The sequence below is a fragment of the Triturus cristatus genome, chromosome 5_1 (genome assembly GCF_964204655.1).
Source record: "Triturus cristatus chromosome 5_1, aTriCri1.1, whole genome shotgun sequence".
Classification (NCBI taxonomy): Eukaryota; Metazoa; Chordata; class Amphibia; order Caudata; family Salamandridae; genus Triturus; species Triturus cristatus.
The window spans coordinates 820,664,702-820,685,321 of NC_140587.1; the positions used below are offsets into that span (position 1 = coordinate 820,664,702).

Consider the following 20,620-nt stretch of genomic DNA (forward strand, 5'->3'; position numbering starts at 1 on the left):
GCTAAAGAAATTTCTTCACCATCAACATTAATCTGCTTCTTTGCTGTGTCACCTTTATTTGTGTTTGTATTCAGCTCCAGTTTTTTCCGTACAGTATAAGGATGATTCTCAGCAAACTCCCCTGACTCTTCCAAGAACAGACTACTGTGATCACTACCATCTGCCATGCTCAATTGTGTTGTGTGTTGTGTGGCCAAGTCTTCACAGGACGACATAGACTGCTTAGAGAGAGAATAAAAGTCCCCCGATTCTACCTTGGGCATCTGGGTTTGCTCAGGGCCCTGGGAGTTTATCAGCACATTATGGTATTGAATCACCCCCACACCACCAAACTCCGGATCTCCAGTTCCTCTGGTACCATCCACTGCCACAACCAAATCTTCTGGGGGGGGGGGGGGGGGGGGGGGAAATAATATTAGGAGAGCTAATAAGCGCCGTCGAGAGCCCCCCTTCATTCGAATCCATCAAGTCAGCTCCCCTTTCCAGTAAAGGTTCAGCCTTTTTCCCCTTCCGCTTGTCCTTGGCTGCGGAGAAAAGCGCTGGTATTTTTTTCCCAGTCAGGCCGCGTTTAACTCTTACAACAGCATCGCCATTCTTGCCCGAATCAGCAGCGCTGCCCAAGTTGCCATCTCTCACCTGAGCGTCTTTAGCTGTATTCTCTGTGCTATCAATTTCTTGACCGCGAGGTCTCCCTCGCGTGCCCTTTGGAGGCATCTTCTGATTTTGATCCTGTCGTCTAGCAAGATTGCCGCGGGACTCCCCGATGCACCGCGTACTACTTAGCGGTAACGCCCACCAACTTCGCCGACACCGGATCAGCCCTGCAGCAACGCCGAGCAGCGTCCCCAGCATAGACGTCAGTGCTGCGATACTTTCACAAGTAGGTGAAACAAAGTAACAAATTCAGACTTCAAGTTTTACGAGGAAAGTTTCTGGGGCACTCCGGCAATACTAACAGCGGAAACAGGGTGAAAGTAGTTTAAGCTGTCGTCTCACTACTCCTCAAACATAACCACCGTGGGGTCCGGCAGGAGCGGTCATCTTGCTTCTCTGTATATGATATTTCTATTGTGCAAACCTAGCCAAAAGGCATTGGAGAGCTGTGCATGGTCCAAGGCAAGCTTAAAGTTGGGGAGTAATAGTAGAGGAAGCAGAGTTGTGGATGGTTAATGCATTGTGATGTAGGGCTCTTTAAACATGTACGTTTTCAACTCTTTTCTAAATTGGAGTAGCATTGGGGAGGTCCTGATGGATACAGGGATGTTTCATATCTGGGTGCTTGGATGCAAAAGGCCTATTGTCTTGTTTTTTAAAAATTTTCGTTTTTAAATGTCTTTGTCCGTAGTCGGATGGTGTCCTGGCTGTGGGTGTGGCAAGAACGACCAGAAATGGTCAGCTTGTCTGCAAGTTTAGAGGGTGCTCTGGTTGTGATGCTTTGTAAATGATGTAGCTGGGTTCGAAGATGGTGCAGGCTGACACGGGTAGCCATTGGAGTGTCATCAGGGTGGGTATGATATGATCATATTTGTTCAGGCCGTGGATCAGACGTGCTGTTGTGTAGGTTGCCCTAAAGGAGTTCCGGTGTGGAGTCTGGAACGCTAGGCAGCAGGGCATTACCACCATCCAGAAACAAGAGTAGAAGTGCTTGAAGAGCAGTTCTGATATTGCTTTCTTTAAGAAACAGTTGCTCTTTCTTTAGAAAAGAGCTGGTACAAGGGAGTCTTTATTTGTTTTGGCAGTGTGTTCCTTGAGGTAGAGGTTGATGTCAATGGTAAGTTCAGCTGTGCCTTGCTTATCTATAAAACTATTGAAATTATTTATTGATTACTAGACCTTTCGCCTGTAGGGGAGGAGGGAGGGACAAGAAGGGGAAAGTTTTGCATGTTTAAATAACAAACTAAAGAAAAACAAACTGCATGTTTCAATATGCGACATTACAGGATGTGCAATTATTTCATGACATCTGATACTGCAAATCAATTAAAAAAATGTTTTTAAAAAAAGGCGAATCAAAGATTTGACTTGATTTCTGTGAGTTGGAGTTCAAAGCCGTAAACGTTCATGTAATTGAGCTCGGGGTGCACTGCGTCTTGTTTTCTGTTGGCAAATATCAGGCATTCTGACTTGCTTGGGCTGAGCTTCAGGCAGACGCTGTACATCCAGGTCTGGATGATGTGCAAGCAGTGATTGATTATTTTGGCTGTCGGAAGCAGAGGAGACTCAAGTAGAGATGTGTATCATCTGCATATTGGTGAATCTTGATGTCATCTGTGAGTAGAGCACCAGGTGGCTCCATGTAAAGGTTGAAAATTAGACCGTTTGGAACCCTGAGGGACTCCATAGGAGATGGGGGATCTTTTGTGACCTGTAAATATCCACATGAAAAAATGGATTACTTGCATCCAGTGATAGTTGTCTTTTTGTCTCTGTAGACTATATAGTTTCTTCCCTACGTGTGGATGGCCAACGATTCGCCTTCTGGGGCACTAGGCCAGTTATTGGTCCCCGTCAGCAGGGCTCATAATAAATTATTACATATTGCTCAAATGAGGGATTCTGAGGGTGGTACACTTTAAGATATGGACTGTCTAGTGACTTGGCATTCTTAGTCCTGGTTTGTCCATTTTTCTGTGCTTTGCGTAAAAGTGCACCTTGGTGTGGTGTAGAGGAGTACATTCCATTTGGTGGGGTCCATGTTGAATCCAACTGGGACTCTGCTTGATAAGAAGTGTAATTTTTGTGGCAGTAAGAACAGTGTGTGTTTTTTTTCGTTTTTTTTGTCCAGATGTGTTACGCTCTCAGATTCTGAACTGCTCTTTGAATTTCTGCTGGTGTTTACTTGCCTAGATCAGCGGTCCTCAACCTGTGGTTTGCAGATCTTGGAGGTTTGTGAAGCCTACTCCATGCCGTGTGTTTGGTAATCTAATATTATATTTTGTTTTTTAATTAATATGCTTTAGTAAATTAAACACGAAGTGTTTAAATGCTCTGTAAACGTCAAGGAATTTGAAATTGATGCCTAAAAACTAAGTATCCTTAGCTTGATTTATGGGTGCAATGCAAGTCCATCAAATGCAATCTCGCATGCACGATTGGTATGTGTTGACCAAAATAGAGCATTCATTGTATCGCACTGCTTCAGGAAATCAAACAAAATTTTTTGAGTTAAAACTTTTCCATTAAAAATGTTGACTTTCATTTTTTTGACATTTTAGATTTTTTTGTTTTGTTTGATCTATACGTTTCTATATTTATGTAATATTTTGATGTTCAGATCTTTGAAAGGGCTTATGTTGGGATCCCTGGTTTCCAATAGTAATTCAGTGGGAGTCCACTGACGTCAAACTTTTAAGAATCGCCTACCTAGATCATCGCTTTCAGTCTCGGGAGTGCTAATCAAGCATATAGGTTTTTACTTTGTCACTGCTGCTGTTTGTGTCATCTCTAAATCCTGGCCTCATGCAAGTGTTGTAAAATGTGAAGCTCAGTTGTTTACCCCTGTACGTCTGATGTTATGCAAGGACTGGTCTGTGTTGCTCATTTCCACATTTTGCTGTTGAATGAGTGAACTGCAATAACCTTTCAGTATTTTATAGCATAATGCTACTCACAAGCTTCTTCTTTGCAGTGTTGAAAGGAACTCTCATTCGGTAGGATGTTTGGCGGCTCATATGAATGATGCAGAATTTTTATGGAATGTAGAATGACATCACAGGCTCTGGTGGCATGGTGGCAGACCATAAGGCCAAGTAGTTTGTAAATGCCATCGGTGCCCTGAGATTATTGGACAGTATAGCACATGGTGTACATACCAATTGCTTATTTAAAACCGAACACTAGATTGCTGAGGTATGCCGTATTACGTTGTAATCGTATATTAAACATTAAATATATACTTTGTAGTACAGACCGTTTGATGGGTATACGAACGTGCACAATTTAAACGATTGTTTGTGATTGAATATTTTTATTGATAACAGTGAATATATGTCTAATTGTTTTTTGATGTTAGAAATGAATGTACATATGTACAAAATTTGTTTTTTTTTAGGTTGATATAATCGATAATAAAACACTTCAACTTCTATGGATCGGAGGATGAAATCCGTAATTCACAGGCATTCTATACCTGATTGACAAACTTTATTCGGTAAGGAAATTGCATACCATAAAAGTATTTACATATAAAAGTACATTAACATTTATACACGATTCATTTTTGCAAGGTTAATTTGTTTCGCCTAAGCAATTGGAACAAGTGCAAAATGACAAAAGCAAATTTAAAAAAGATGGTATAGCATTAATTTAAGAGTAATAAAATAGATTAAGAGAGTTTGGGCGATGTATAACGGTGCAAAAACAAACCCCCCGGGAGCAATTTTAAGATGCATAGGGGGCTAATCCCAGTTCATCGTAGGGTATGTTTGAAGTGGTTCGCAGAGAGCATCTGTCAGTGTGTTATTTAAACAGAGATCTTCATTTAGAGGTTAGCTCTATGTCGTGCACAAAATTTTAAAAACATTGCCATATTTTTTGCTAGTAATTCTGTTTCTAGCAGTTGGAGGGCCATGAAAGCTGGCCGACACTGATTTAGACCCAAATGTTTCAAAAAGGGGATCAAGTATAGCTTTCTTGGCTCAACATAAAATTTGCAAAACATAATCACATGAATGGTAGTTTGGGGGGAAAGATCGTCACAGGGGCATGGCATCAATTGGGTGCTCCAGTCGTTTTGCCCAGGGAAAGTGATTAAACGATGGAATATGTTCAGTCGCATTCTGGTGAGTAAAAATTTCTCGTAGTTGCTCAGGTTGGAGTTCAAGTATGGCTCAATCTGATCTGTTGTCTGTATTGAGAAGAACAGTTGTACAGAGTTTTTATTTAGTTCAAGAGCCAAGCGCAGATCAGTTAAATGAGTTAGACAGATATCTCGCAATCTTTTTCTGGGGATTAGAGTATTATTTTGGGGCTTTAAAAAGAGGTGCTCAAGTTCTAGATCCGTTAGAAACTTTTTGACATAAGCAAGCCAAGTGATAGATAGTCCGTGGTCCAAGTTCGTACAATCATTTATGAGTTCCTGGGTGAATTTTAGTTCTGGTGTCGTCCAGATGCGATGCCATAGGAGGATAGGCTGCATGCGTATCACATCCGTGATGTACGGAAGGCCCAGTTCATAGTGAATGTTAAAAGTTGAGGTGGACGATGGGACTCCCAGCAGGAATTTCATAAAAGAATTTTCAGTCTTTTGGAGTAAAGTGACGTGTGCGTTTCCCCAAATCCCGGCCCCGTAGATAGCTGTGCTGAGGCATTTTGAGTTATAAATGTCTAACATTTCCTTTGATGCTCTTTTACCCAACCTCCGACCGAACGCTTTCAGGGCCGTTGTTGCTTTTAGAAACTGCAAGTTTCTGCTCTCTATTGCGCTTTTCCAGGTAGATTTATTATCTATCACGACTCCTAGATAGGGATAAGTGATAGTGTCCTCTATTTTCGTGTCATGTAGATAAATATTTTTCTTGTTGCGTGGGTGTTTCCCTGATGCCATCACGAAGGTTTTTTTGATGTTAATATTTAAATCCAGTTGCTTCATGAAATCTGTATATCTGATCAGGGCCCGTTGTAACTCAAGGGGGGTGCGGGCGAGTATGACTGCATCGTCCGCATATAGGAGTGCGGGGATTGGGCGTTGTTTGATGTGCGGCTGGTCCTGGCTGCCTTTTAACAGAGCTGTTTCTAGTCCGTTAGTGTAAATGTTGAAGAGAAAGGGAGCCAGGACACAGCCTTGCCTTACTCTCCGTTCGATTGCAAATGGCGATGTTAGCTGCCCCCCGATGCCATATCTTACTCTAGTAGTGGTATTCGAGTAGATTTCCCTTATAAAATTAACCAGATTGGGGTCAATGCCTAGTTGTGTCATTACGGCCCAGAGCTTGATGTGATCTACGCAGTCGAAAGCTGCGGATAGGTCAACGTATGCCATGTAAAGACTGCCACCCTTTACATGGACATACTTCCCTCTCAGGAGTGTAAGGTTAAGGACCTGCTCTATGGTACCTCTACCTTCCCTAAACCCGAACTGAAGGTCAGATAGGGTATTATTTGATTCGGCCCTATAAATCACGGACAGCTGCTCTTCCCCACAAATTGAATTTGAAACAACTGTTCTCTGCAGTAACAAAAGTAAACAGTATTGCAGATGGGCCCTATCAGTCTATCCGTTACCAAAACCAATTTTATTTTCAGATAATCTGCATAAACTGTTTGACCGGCTGAAAAGGTTACTCATATTAGGGCCCACGAATGACAGTCCACCGTTTTTCCATAGCATTTCCATCTGATTAAATTAGCAACTGTAAATAAAGCATGTCCAACTCTGAACCCTCTTAGACTTTTTCTCGAATAAACCATATTCTCTCAGTTCATGTAATAGATGCAAATCAAACCTATTTCAATTCAGGCTTTGAACAGATGGGACGACATATTTGCAACGTTTAGAACAATGCTTCATGTCCCAGAAAGTCGTCCAAGTTATTATCCAAAATCTGTGCACCACGCAAAAGAATGTTTGCTTGGAAAATGGAAACATTTGTATGAATCTTAGCAGTTTAAAGCCTTTATTATAAGCCGAATCTGCCAGCATTCAGTTCTTAGTTTGTAAAAAAAAAAAAAATGCCATGGCGCTCGTCAGGAGGCCACAGTAGCTTGTATCACACATTGCTCCTGCATTGCTGCCAATGAAAGTAACAACACAATTACTAACCATCATACTCCTACAAATGTTACTATTCGGACTATTTCAGGTACCCAAAGCTATAAGAATGTCTTGGGTGTAAGTTAATAGTAATTTCTAATGTATATTAAATTAATAATTACCTGTTATGATCACCTTTAAATTAGCCAGTCATTACCACCTTGTGGCAGACTGTCACAAGCGCTGGTGTTGACCGTTAAATGCTGGAGCACCTGAAATCACTGGCTCAAATTAAGCACTTCCAGCATTAGACTCCTTAGCTCTGAAGCAATGAAAGAGGGTGATGGATTGTGGCTATTTGAAGAACCAGAAATAATTCATACGTAGAAAGAAAAGCACCTTCTAACAATGTTTGCTCTGTATGGTACGTTAGGGTGGGATACTGCTCCATTTTGTCTTCTGTTCTTGGATAATATGCCGCTCCCATAATGATGCAGTGCCGCCATTTAGTATACGAAATGAGACTTGTTTTATGGCCTAAAGATCTGCTCAAGATTTTCAGTTGGTTATTGTGCCGTTAAGAACCTAAGGAGAGTGACTGTTGTATAAGAGCATTATTTCAACCTGGGAATACCTACAAAATTAATTAACAGGTATTATTTAATTTTGTCATTAAGTCATGATGTATCCATTTGAAGATAACAAAAGAAAATTAAGTGACCATAATTCCGAATATGTTCTGCTATTAGAATTTTGGTTCATATATTGGCCCTGAAAAAGCAACCTTAATGCAGTGAAACGCGTGTTGGCCCGTTTTTGTTCAGTTCAAGAATAAGATTTAAACAGAGAACCTTTTTTTGTATACCTATACTTTGTCTTTGGCCCTCAAACCAAGTCTGATTTCCTATTTTAGTTTTACAGTGGGAAAAGGGAATGCCCCGCTCACTTGGAGGTCCTTTTTGTCTGATCACAAGAGCCTCCGTGTCCCCCTGTCTGCAAGTAGCCGTCGCCTAGTATGTTGGTGTTTATATAGAAAGCTCACTTTCTCCAGTAGAGGACAAAGCTGCACATATTTAATGGAACATAGCTTGGGGCGAGAGCTGCCTGCTGTTTTTTAATATTTATACAGTGGCGGCGTGGCGGCTGGCATGTAATGGGGGGGTGCTAAGTCAGAGGGATAAAAATCAAAGTAAAAGATAAGAGAATCCCACTTACCTTCTTGGCGCAACATCCTCCTCCTCTCTCAGGTATTCTCCAGGCAGGCTCCAGGAAGCTACAGCAACCAATTCGGACGCTGCTCTCATGCTGCATGACAGAATTGGAAGGAGCGGCGTCCCTCCCGCGGGCATAGAAGCCCTATGCTGTCTCTAACCCCCTGGGTTAAAGAGGTTTAAACTGTGCATGTGTGGCTGGCCGTCGCAAGACAGCATGCCAAAAAGAAATGCACTGTTTAAACCGAGGTGCCCTGCTTTCTGCTGCTGCCTGACTGGCAGCAGCAGAAATCAGAAAGCTCTGTCCCCTTCCTGGTGCTTGGCTCGGGGTTTTGAAAAATTAAAATTGCAATAAATAAACTTTATTACCATTTGAGTTTTCTATCTCTGGGCATTTTTTTGGAGGCTACGCTCCTCCGCCAGCTCGGAGGTAGCGTCCCTTGTCCAGGTCTTCACGGCATTGTTCCTTGAACTAGGTCACATGATGGCAGAGGCGTAAAAGTCTAGATTTATTTCACACCTTTCGCAAGTTTTTGTACATGTATGTACCAGCCATCATTGGAATGGAGTGGTAACCTATAGTCCTTTTCTTTCTGTTTTCACCTGCCTATTAATGAATTGCTGCATTTACTTTGGCAGAAAAACTGGGGGGGGGGGGGAGGGCGGTGGGGCGAGGGGAGTTAACTGGAATTCGCAATAAATCAAAAACTTGCCGATGAAGACATATATATTTTTAGTACCCTTCATAATGTGGTCCTGAATTTATTTATTTGTCCTTTTTATATATCGTGGACTAAGGCCAAAGACATCAGAAATTGACTTTTGAAAAAAAAAAAACTAAGCAATTTTGTTATAAATAATTCTAATAGCATAATTAAGATGAAATTACAATCGAGAAAGATTAGGGAGTAGTTAGGAGTACATACAGGATTGCATATTATTGAGACAACAATGTCCCAGAATTACAGAAACATTTTGAGCATTTCTCAGTAATTTTGTAGCTCAAATATGTAACTACGGGATTTGTATGTGCGTGAATGTGTTTTTAGGTATATATGTGTGTGTGTGTGTGTATATGTATGTTGCGATATATGATTTATTTATTTATTACCTACTGGCGGTAGGGAGTTAGTTAGGACCTATTTTCCATAGGAAATCCTCAACATTCTATTCCAAATAACTTTGGCGCCGGTTGACGAATCTTCGCGAAATTTTCAAAACTTTTGACCAGCTCCGGTCTACTCCTATTTCGAAAGTCTCGGGGTGATTAGTCAAGCGGGGGCAGAGAAAGAAGGGGGGTCCCAAAACTTGTTTTCCCCATGCAATTTTCCATAGGAACCTTTAGTCGCAGCTACAGCCCGAACTGCTGAACGGAATTGCACCAAATTTGGCAAAAAGGAAGCCCTTGGTTCAGAGTCGTGCCTTTTGGTTAAATGGTGTAAATCCATTCAGTATTTCCTGAGAAAAGTAAAATCACATATCTGGGCAGAGCCTAACCACACATCTCATCGTGAGATCTGATTGGCTGTCAGAACTTCATCCAAGAAGCATTGGCAGCCATCTTGGGACCAATATACATGATAGCACCTCATTAAAAACATTGCAGTTAATAGAAGGTTTTAAGAATTTAGTTACATTATAAATCATTTGTTGATGGTTCCATACTCATTTTATTAATTGTGGTGTGTTCTAAGGTGATTTTACCATGTGAAAGTCTTCTGCTGGGATATCATGTATCTTGTTTGAGAGAACTATTTTCTCATGCTTTTCCCACAGAGGTTTGGAAGGTGATCTATAAGCTAAACTGAGAGCATATTTTCTGTAAATTCACATTATCTTTCTCAGTCATGTGAGAATGAAGTCTGACTTTCTCAGTAAAACATGTGCATCCAACAAGGGCAGAGACTGTCAGTTGATTCCTTTGTGTTCTACTGCAGCTTCCCAGGGTGTTAAAGAACAACTAGAGCGCTAACAGTCTTACTTATGACAAAAGTATGGCACACCTGAAGCCATCCTGATTGGAATAAAGTGGTAACACTTAAAACATTTAATTTGCAAAGGAAAAAAATGAGGGGGTTCATTTGGACATAGAAATTATGATTAGTGCTGCAGAAAGAAAAATTAGGGCACATTTTGACTTCTCAAATCCTCTTCTATTTCATTAAAAAATTCTGACCTGCAGACTGAAACGTTCACTTAGAATACCAGCAGCAGACTTCTCTGGTGAGCAGTAGCTTTAATACAGTGATCTAATGAGCAACTAGAGTGCTAACATTCAGAACTTATGGCAAATGTGTGACGTATCTGAATACCTTCTTGATGGAATCAAAGTAAAAAACTGAAAGCATTTCCTACTGAGGAGACTGCAGTAAATGAGGAAATTAGGAAACTTCATAACCAATAAATCTCCCAAGATGGCCACCAGAGACAAAAGCGCCCAAATGCAGCACAAATATCACCCAGATGTAGCCCACATGTAGCCCAATGACAGAAGTGTGCAAAGCACTTTTTATTTTTTGTGTTTTTGCAGTTTTATATAGTGCAGACTTGTCGGGTATTGGAGTGCTTTTCATGAGCATTGGTTACATCACACAAGAACAAATTCATTTTGGTTGTAGACATGGGGAGATTAAGTGATTTGACCAGAATCGCAGAATGTCGAGCTGAAGCAGAAACTCCAACCTGGTTCCCCAGTTGCAAAGGCTGCAGTTCTGGAAGTAACACCACATCCTCTCCCCTGAGTCCAACATTTAATCAAGTGGTCAACTGGATAAAAAAACATAAAGATAACAAATCATTTAAAAGTGCTTTGTCGCTATTTGAAAACTCAGAAAATATGTCCTCATTTTAGTTTTTTAGAGCACTAACCATAATTTTGATGCAAATACGACCCTCTCATATATGTAATTTCTAAAGGAAATGCTCTAGGTATTAGTTTTGATTACATCAAGATGACGTCAGGCGTTCCACACTTTTGTAATAAATATAGAATGTTAGCAATCTAGTTGTTCATTAGGATACTGTTGAGAGGCAGAGGCCAGGGGCACGGACTCTGAAAATTGAAGGAGGTAGGAGGGTGCAGAGGAAACAATTTGACCACACTGGGCAGGCAGGAAGGGCAGCAGCTGCACAACAGACTATGGAGGGCAGTGGAAAGGGGGGCAGGGGCAACACACCAACAATACAGGACTGGCAAGAGAGGCTGTGGCAATATAATAGACCATTGTGGGCAGAAGGAAGAGGCAGTGGTAGTACAACCATACATGCCAACAGACCCGGTTCAGCCAGGAAAGGTCCAATGTTTTTAAGCTCAAATGGGCTTTATTTGATCTGTCTCCTGTCTACAATCATCTTTTTCAATGTAACTCAAAGGGGAAAATAAATACCCCAGTTTTTTTTCAAAATCTCCCTCTTACCAAGTTCAAAATGTTAGCAAGTATGGTACATTGGATCATGGAAGGCAGGAGGAATTGGGGTAGGGACATGGACTCGGATAACAGAGGACAGGAGGGACATTGAGAGGTGCACCAAACTGACCCTACAGGGCAGGCATCAGGGTTTGCAGCAGCACAATACACCACACAGGGCATGCGGGACGGAAGTGTAGCACAACAATCCATAGAAAGCAAAAGGGAGGGGACAGGACCATGCACATGGACAACAGAACAGAGGGGAAAGAGGCAATGGTAGCTAGCTGACCATAATGGACAGACAGGAGAGACAGCTGCAGCCTAACAGACCATAAAGCGCAGGAGGGACGGATCAGGGGCATTACAATGGAACAGACAAGCCAGGAGGGAGGGAATAGGGGTCTGCACATGGAAACAGAGGGCTGGGGGCAAGGGGGCAGGGCAGGAGCAGCAAGATGAGCATGGAGGTCAGGCAGGATGGGCACTAGAAACAAGACACACCATGGAGAGCAACAGGGAGACTATGATGGCATACACACAGACCACGGAGGGAAGGTGGGAGGGGGTCAGGGGCAGCTAGCTGACCACACAGGGAAGGTGGGAGGGGCCGTGGCAGCACAGAAGCAATGCATGGCAAGTGGGAGGGTTAGTGGCAGCACAATGGCTATGATGGGCAAGAAGGAGGGTGCAGGGGCATGCACAAAGGACCATGTAGGATAGAAGGGAGGGTCCGGACCTGGGCACAGACAAGAGAGTTCAGGGAAAGGGGCCTCACAACAGGCAGGGTGGAGGTGGCAGGGACAGGTTACAGTCATCTGACAATGCTAGGCAGGTGGGAGGGGAGTGGCAGCTCAACATAACACTCAGAGTAGATAGGAGTGGCAGGTCCATGGAACATGGTGGGCAAAAAGTATGGAGCAGGGGCACTCACAAAGACATCGGAGGGCAGGGGGATGGAGAATAGGGGCAGGAAGCTAAGCACAGAGGCTAAGCAGGAGGTCACTGATGGGGCATAGAATTGGGCAATGGAGGACAGGAGGAGTGGACTGGTACATCATGCTAAATGGAGGGCAGTGGCAGCACATCAGACCATGCATGGCACGAGGGAGGAGGCTAGTCCATGGACTCAGACAACAGAGGATAGGGAGGAGGTGGATGGGGCAGCAAGCTAACTGTTCAGAGAAGGCGGGAAGGCCAGTGGCAGAACAACGGCCACACAGGGCTGTAATAAGGGAGCAGGGACATGGACAATGGATGGCTAGGAGGAGGGAAGGCAGGCGCAGCAAGCTTGGGTGGGGGCAGCACAATGCCAGGCCCTGCTTCCAACCCCCCACCATCTATTATGATATGCATCTTGCTTAACGTTTAAAAAAAAAAAAAAACTAGAAAAATGCTGACAAAATCAATGATTACAGTGACGGTATAGTTAGACTCAGATTTCACTCATACACAACCATTGAAATTCAGCAGTTCGTTACCTGAGCTAACTATAACTTATGCATAATGTACTGCTAATGACCTCAGACATTGTCATTCATGGTCAGTTACACCACTCATTACATCACTCATGCCCTCTCAAATGAGCTGTGAATGGAACTATAATCGCTAGAACTTTATTTAGGGATAGCGTGTGTATATTAACACCCCTTTTTTTCCTTTTCTTTCGTGTAAGAACCATTATAATACGCAACGTGCCCAGATTAATTTGGCCGATAGCCTTTCACTTTTAAGTAATGTGTAGTCCATAGTTTGTTGATGTTTGCAATTCTAAGTATGTTTATTATGAATAAGTCACGTTGACGAACATACAGGTATGGCGGTCACGGGGCAAGATATGCTGAAATGACATTGTGTGCATATTAACACTTGTTTTCTTTTCTTTATTGTATCAATTCCTGAATTTTCACATTGTGACCAGGCCAATATGGCCACCAGCTTTTTGGATTAAAGTAATGCACTGCTGATGACGTCACATATTACACCACTCATGACATGGTCAGTGACATCACTGATAACATCACTGACCTCTCAAATGCCATCACTGATGACATCATCTACGTGATCTGATGCACCTCCTCACACCCTAAAATACAGACTACCATTCTCGAAACCATAGACACACCAATACTAGTACAGCTACAATATTCTGTGCACTAGGCATGCAGACCTCTAATCAGCTACATAGCTTTGATACAGTCTTTTAAATACTCAGTACCTATGCAGTCTAGGAATCCTTCTGTCTGTCCCATGCACTTCTCCATTCAACCATCCAGCACTATCTACATATCCTATCACTCTGCCAATACCTAAGCACTAATACATTTAGCATGCACTCTTTGCAGCACTGAAATTACACCAGTTATTAATCATATACTTAAGGAATGGCTGTAGTATATCCTTCTTGTTTATAAGATTTCTTCTGTCCCTTTAAACACATGCATTCCCCCAAAGCTTGGAACATACCTACGGAGACTACAGTGTTTTCCTTCGTCACTCCACACTACAATTTGGTACCAGATTGTAGTATGGAGTGACGAAGGAAAACACTGTAGTCTCCGTAGGTATGTTCCAAGCAGAGGATTTATTCACAGCAGTGTGGAAGGCTAGCACTTTTGTGTGGAAGCTCACAACTTCTGGCCAATCAAAACATGTTCTCCTGGTTCCCAATATGTGAGTTAAGTCAAACCCCCTCTCTAGCTCCACTCCCATAATTGTCTGGCGACTGTTCACTGTCAACCTAGACCATATAAATTGCCCTTGTTCACAATGGTGATGCTGAACAATGTATTTGTTGTTTGTGTATGTCTTTGTCTTAGTTACTTACACTTTAAGTTAATTAGTACCTCCCCTTTTTTTAACTCCTTAAAACTATTATGACATGGTGGACTGGTACTCCATGTTCAAAGGTTATTGTGGAGGGGATATTTTTTGTTTAGGTCTTGCCTAGAGACTGCTTTAGCTGGTGGTCGTAATCCTATTGTCTGTAGTACATTAAAAGGGTCAGCCCCTGCTCGGGATTGGATCGCTTTCTCTCTAGCTCATTTCCCTGCTCCTTATTTGATTACTGTTCTCCCTATTCTTTGTCCCGCCTGGCGAGTGCTTCCTTGCTGTGTTATGATTGAATGATTTTTGTCCTTCCAGTGCGTGCATTCAAGAACTGTTTTTACCATTCTCTTCAGCACTCCATGTGAATGCATGCTTTCTTATTCTCTCCATAGTCTGCTTCTTCCCTCCGCCCCAAAGCTATTCCATGCATTCCTTCCGGCCTTTTAAGAAACCTTTTTAGACCCTCTTCCCTATTAATCCTTTGTCTGTTCCTTCTTTTTTTTGGGGGGGGGGGAGGGGTCAGAATGTGTGTTTGTGTTTCTGCCTGTCTACACCCATGCATATAATTTATCTATTTTGAGGGCCCATAAACTGCATTATGACACTGGGCTGCTAAGTTCTGTTTGTAATGTACTGCTCCAAGACTGTAAGGGCCACCTTGAAACAGTAAATAACAAATGGCCAACATGACTTTGGCAGTGCAGCTCTATGGTCACGGTGCATTTGTGTTCTAGTGTCCCACATATGTGAGCGCACAGATGAATGAACAGCATCAGTAGTTACTGGCCTATCAGACGTTGTCAGGTAATGCATTTTCACTGCTATATGAGTGGTAGTTCTTCTTCAACGTCTGAATATGAATTTAACTGCTTCGATAATGTCTGTCGGGAAAAATTCACAATTAATAAACCTTTTCAGAACCAATGTGTGTTTGTTGCGTTCAGATGTTTAGTTATTGGCTTTGCTAACCAAGTTATGTTAAGCAAATTTTTTTAGTGTTTCTCGGTAAGCTTTTTTGCTCATTGCGTGATTTGTCTTTTTTTTTTTTTTTTTAGGAAACCGATCCGTAGTTCTCATTCAAATACACACTTATTATATAATTTTGCTTTTTAATGTAACCGTATTATCTCTAGATTCTTGGAATTCTTTTTCTTTTTATCAACTTTACTTTTTGCCATGTAGTGAGCATCGGAAATGTAAATTGTAATTTCATTAGGTTTTATAGAAATGATTTAAAGTGCTATGAGATGCAAAAAAAAAAGCCTTAGTGTTTTGGAAAAGAGGGTGGTTGTGTTTCTAGAGGAAACTCATTTAGCAGAAGAAACCTTCAAATGTGTGTAAAGAGGATGGACCAATTTTTGTGGAGTGCGTATCGTTCAACAAATCATTTAAGCTTAAACTAATAAACTAAATATAGCAAGAATAAATTATGGTGAATTACCGTGCCGGTTTGCGATTAAAAAATAAAGTCAAGGAAATTAGACACAAGCATACGGACAGGTAATGGAAATTTGACGAGAGAAAGCGAAAGTGATGGCAGGGACGCGCTCTGTGGTGGGGGAGGGGCAGAGCGAGGCGCTTGGGAGAGCAAGGCTTAATGAGCCATGGAAGCCACATGGCGGCTGCGCACGTGCACGCGCTCGTGAATGCAAGCTTGAGGCCAGGAAAAGATTGTGGTAGCACATTGAAAAGCCACTAACTAAATGTCTTGCATCGCAGTGCATGCACTGGCTCAGCGAGGCCTAAAAAGGAATGCAGTTGGCTTGTAACACAATAGTGATGACTTTACACTCTGGGGCTGCATTACACATGTGGTGTGATTTTCTGCATTGCGCCACACGCACCTTTATAAAGGTGCGCCCGGTGCAATGAAGGAAAATGCCCCTCATTATGGAGAATGCGCTGCTCCCAGGGCAGCCACGAACGTATGCTGCCCTGGGTGCAGTGCATTCATGTGAAATACGGAGCGGCTGCTTTACAGCTGCTCCATGTTTCACTGTGCAGGCGGCAACCCACCTGTACTTATGAAAGGGAATTGAGATCGACTTGCAGGCGGGTGCAGTCAGTGACCTGTCAGTGCACCTCCTGTGGGCTTCTTTGCCACTGCGCCCGTGTCGTTAATGCGGCATGGAAGCAGAGGTAAAGGGATCCCCTCATTTGCGTGGGGCACGCCCCCATGCAAATGAGGCAACGCCCCTTGAAGGTAGCGCTGGTGCTTTATGTGCGCCAGCGCTATTGGTATTACAGAAGGGGTCGCACAAGCGTCTGCGGCCCCGTCTGTAATACCAAAATGCCCCGGGGGCACACAAAGCGGGCTCACACGCCCTTTGCGCCCCCAGGGCACTTTATTTAATACAGCCGCAGATGTATAGCTTCCTAACAGAGTAGGTTTTGTAATTCCTAAAATCTAACAAGAAATCATCTATGTTAAATTAATTGAAATTTGCCCAACTCGTGGTGTTTTACGTGGTCTAATTTCTTCCTTAGCAGAAGGAGTGCCAGTGAGACTAGACAAGTGATAACCATCATTCGCCTTTGAAATCTTGAAGAGGTACCCTTGGTTATGTGTCCAAATGTTAGCAGCCAAAATTGGAAGCATGGCGGTGCTTCCAGTGAGACATGAAACGTTATCATAGTGCTTTTATCTTGAACTAAATTCAGCTTTAGATTAGCCAGTAGACATCCAGATTCGGTCACTATAGACGGCTTTGCGAGGTTTCTAATTACAACCATCGATTTAGCTCTAAAAAATGTTCCAGAAAGCTTACTGGCTACAGCAAACCTGGTAGACTGCGTGTAAAACATACCTCAACTGCCCCAGGCTTCCATCTGGTTTATGTCACGAAACAAAGAGCCAAGAAAGACATTAAAATGGCAAGTTTGAATTAACAAGTGCATCTCTCCAATAGACCGAATATGTTGAAGTCCATTAAGGCAGCTTGTTTAGACATTTGTTTTCCCTCAAACATAGCTTTGAACCTACTCCAAGTTTTTGTGGCACTTTTTTTTTCAGCTCAGTTCGTTGATGATAGTACTCCCAATTCCCAGCTTGCCCTAAAGCACCCACTCGTTTCTCTGATACAAACAATCTCCGAATTTCACTAATCTATAAAATAATTGTCTCGGGCTCATGACTAATCTGGTGATGAAATCAGAAGTGATTGAGAATGAGTTAGACAGTATTATAGACCCTCAATGTTGATTTGTGTTTACTGGATCAATTCAAAATGACCCAATTTGGTTTACAATTCAATTAAGGCAATAAATCTACAGACGTTTGTACTGAACTCGAGGCAGAGTGGCTGATGTTCAGCTTACAAACTGTATCAATCTGTTTGAAATGCAGTTCCTCCAGAGCATACTATGTATATGTATCCTTTACGGAATCCTCATTTTGTTTTATTGGTCTAAGGTTTTTGTGAAACATTGTAATCTTAATGAAAGCATAGGTATCTTGAAGACATTTGGGCTGGACACAGTAGTCTAAATTTGACAGACTGCTTCCGATACACTAAAACAATTATGCTAACATTATTTGAAGGTCTTTCCCTTGATTTCGATACTTATTTATTTTTATTAATCGAGATATATTTATTTTTCTTTAATTCATCACTTTATAACTAAAAACCTTTACAGGGGCCCTACAGCATGGCCACTGCAGCACTGATGTGTACCATGCATCATGGTACCAGCAGGACTCTGAGAGATTCCTGCAGCAATCCTGTCACCAATATCAGAGGGGCTGAGAGAAAAAAATATCCTTAAACATGTAACCACGCACGCTATGGCTGCGATCTAAAAGCTTCTGTACAATAAGTATCTGACTCCCAGAGTCAGCCATGATTTTCTTAAACCCACAAGCTCAGCCTATGAAATGGATATCATTTGTGGAAGGTATTGGCTAGTCTTGTCACATCGCAAAAAGGCCACATTTTTCGAGACCTACAGGAAAGAAATTAACCAGGCTGGGTATCTCTCTGACACAACATTTTGGCCAGCCACAGGTTGTGTTGGTTCAAGTTTGACCTATGGGGGGGAGGAGCCAAGATGGCGACCGGGACGGCAGCGTAGACTCCCGGCTCCGTGAACCTCCGCATCCCGCACGGATATCCTGCCTGAGATCCTCAACCTGTGCTACGTGGTTGTGTTTCTGAAGGAGAGGGGCTCCCGACTGTGTGACTCCGAGGTTTCTAACCGTGCTATCGCCGGAGAAAACTGCATCTGAACTTTGCGGCCTGTGCGGCCCTGGAGCCGGGACATCGAGTGGACGCCGTGGCCGGGTGGCAGTGCGACAACAGCGGCCGGTGGTGACTGGGTGGAGTCGGCCCACCGGAGCGGTGCCAAACTCGGCCTACATTTCGGCGTGGTCACTTCTACTGCCCAGTGTAGCTGACCGAGTGCATGACCGGGGGTGCAAATCTTAGATCCTCCGGTGACTGCCCCTGCCTTGCTGGTGAGCTGCCCGGCCGCCGTCCGTATCCTGCCCCGATCATTGCGGGCCGCCCCCGGATTTCTACGGGAGCTGGTCCGTGGTGGGGACGACTGTTGCCCGTGACCACGGATAGTTTTTTGCCTGCCCCCGGAACCCGGTCACCCGCGACGTGGACATCGCGACGCTTGTCCCGGGGTCCCGGCCCCGGTGAGGGTCGGGCATACTTGGCGGCCATCTTGGGTCGATGAAGCCTACCATCCTGTCCGCTGGGCCGCAGCGGGCCTGTGAGCGTACGATTTTTGGGAGTGTGGCGGCGAGATCGCAGAGAGCTGAGCTGGGGTACGGCGACCTCCTCGAGGCTCTTGGTACTCTTCACTCCTCCTTGATTCATGGTTTCGTGATCTTGGGGAGTAAGCTCGATGGTGTGGCGTCGGAGTTGGGGCAGTGGCGGCCCGCCTGTCCGCACGAACACAGAGTCTACCCACACTGCGCGCAGGAGGACGGTGTGGCGGCCACCCCTGAGGTTAGTACACGACTGGACGCCCCGGCCAGTATGCTACAGTGTGTTCGACCTTCTGAGGGCTTGATCTGTCCCGGAGGCGTTGGACCTGAGTGGGATGTGGTGGCCTCGTCCCGTGCATGCCCTCCTGCGACCCAGAGACAACTCCAGCAACTAATGTCTGCTTTGGCTGCTTCTGCCTTCCTGAACCCTGCGTGCAGTGCAGATCCTAAGGCAGCACTGGGAAGCCTCTTTCCTCACGCGGCGGACTGTGTTGATGCTCAGAGACTTCCACCCCACCTGTGTGTCGCTTCTCTGTCGTTGTTGGACATTCCTCTGCCTAGGAACATTGGGTATGGTGCTGGGTCGAGGGGTTGGCATGGGCAGAATTCCACAGAGTGGTCAGGGATGAGGCTGGCCCCTCGGGGGTGGTCGCCTAGTGGACGGACGGGCTTGGGGTGGTGTGCTCTCCTGACATGGCTACTGGCACAATAGGTGCATAATGCTCCCCATCGTGGTTTGAGAAGATTGTTTTTGTGCTGTTCCTTGTTCACTTTAGGGGAACCTTACCGTGCGGGAGGGAATAGCCGGGGGTCTGTTATGAAGGCCCTCCTCCAGTCTATAAATAATTTCTCTACCCCCCCGTCTGGTGGGGGTCCTTTCCTACTTCTTTTTCCCTATTCTCCTACATTTCGGGTCTGGTTCCAGGGCGACAGGCACACTGCTGGGGTGGGGGGCCGTACTCATCTGCAGAGGTGCAGGGTGGGGGTTGGGGGAGGGGATTCTGTATTCTTTCATCTTTTTTCCATGGCCTCCTTTTTCTTCTCTGATTCTTTTTGTTTTTCTTTTTCTGGGATCAGCGTGATACACCTCCTTTTGCTATGCCTCGTTGCCGTTCCACGTGTTCACAACTTCCGGGGTGTTCTTGGGGAGTTCTGGCGGGGGACTGCGGGCGCAACTGTATACTATGTTTTTCCCCATCCTGATGTTCTTGTGTTTGCGCCATTGACCGAATAGATTGCTGTAAATCGCTAACGTTCATTACTCTGCATATCCGTGATAGTTGTTTTAAAATTGCTTGTCACCTGATCCTTCTGCCTTGTTTCATCATAAAATGAAAACCTCTTTCTCCTGGTGCCCTACTTACGCTGTTCACAGTATTAGCTGTACGATTTTGCTCCCCGAAGTGCTGCCTGTGTTTATACTTGTCGTTATTGCTCTGATTGCTTAGCGGCCGGCCCTGGGGGGTTGTAGGCCCATACTTGTTCTTATTGAACTGTCAAAGGTTTTCAAAAAAAAAAAAAAAAAAAAGTTTGACCTATGGACTTCATTGCTCTGACTATGCTCAGGAGGGAAGGTAGTTTATTCTTACCATGGGCAAGAAAGCAGCTTAGCAGAAATTGCTCATGTGCCTGGATCCATTGATACTGCGGCCAGGAGCATTAACTATGGTGTGTCCATGTATCAGCAAATTTAGCTGATGGCTTTGGACCTCAGGCCCGTGAAAGTGCTCAGACTCCTTTTTAATGAGAGCAACCTGTGCGATCCCTT

At 43.9% G+C, this 20,620-nt stretch overlaps 1 protein-coding gene across 5 annotated transcripts in view; it reads left to right on the forward strand.

Annotated features, from left to right (window-relative positions):
• LDLRAD4 (low density lipoprotein receptor class A domain containing 4) overlaps window positions 1-20,620 on the forward strand; it is a 332,740-nt gene that overhangs the window by 144,515 nt on the left and 167,605 nt on the right. For 2 of the 5 annotated variants that reach the window (XM_085605872.1, XM_085605868.1), the window contains exon 2: window positions 4,052-4,150. The exons of the other annotated variants lie outside the window; for them this stretch is intronic. The gene's annotated coding sequence lies outside the window, so the exon portion shown is untranslated. The remainder of the gene's footprint in view (window positions 1-4,051; window positions 4,151-20,620) is intronic. 5 annotated transcript variants of the gene reach the window in all.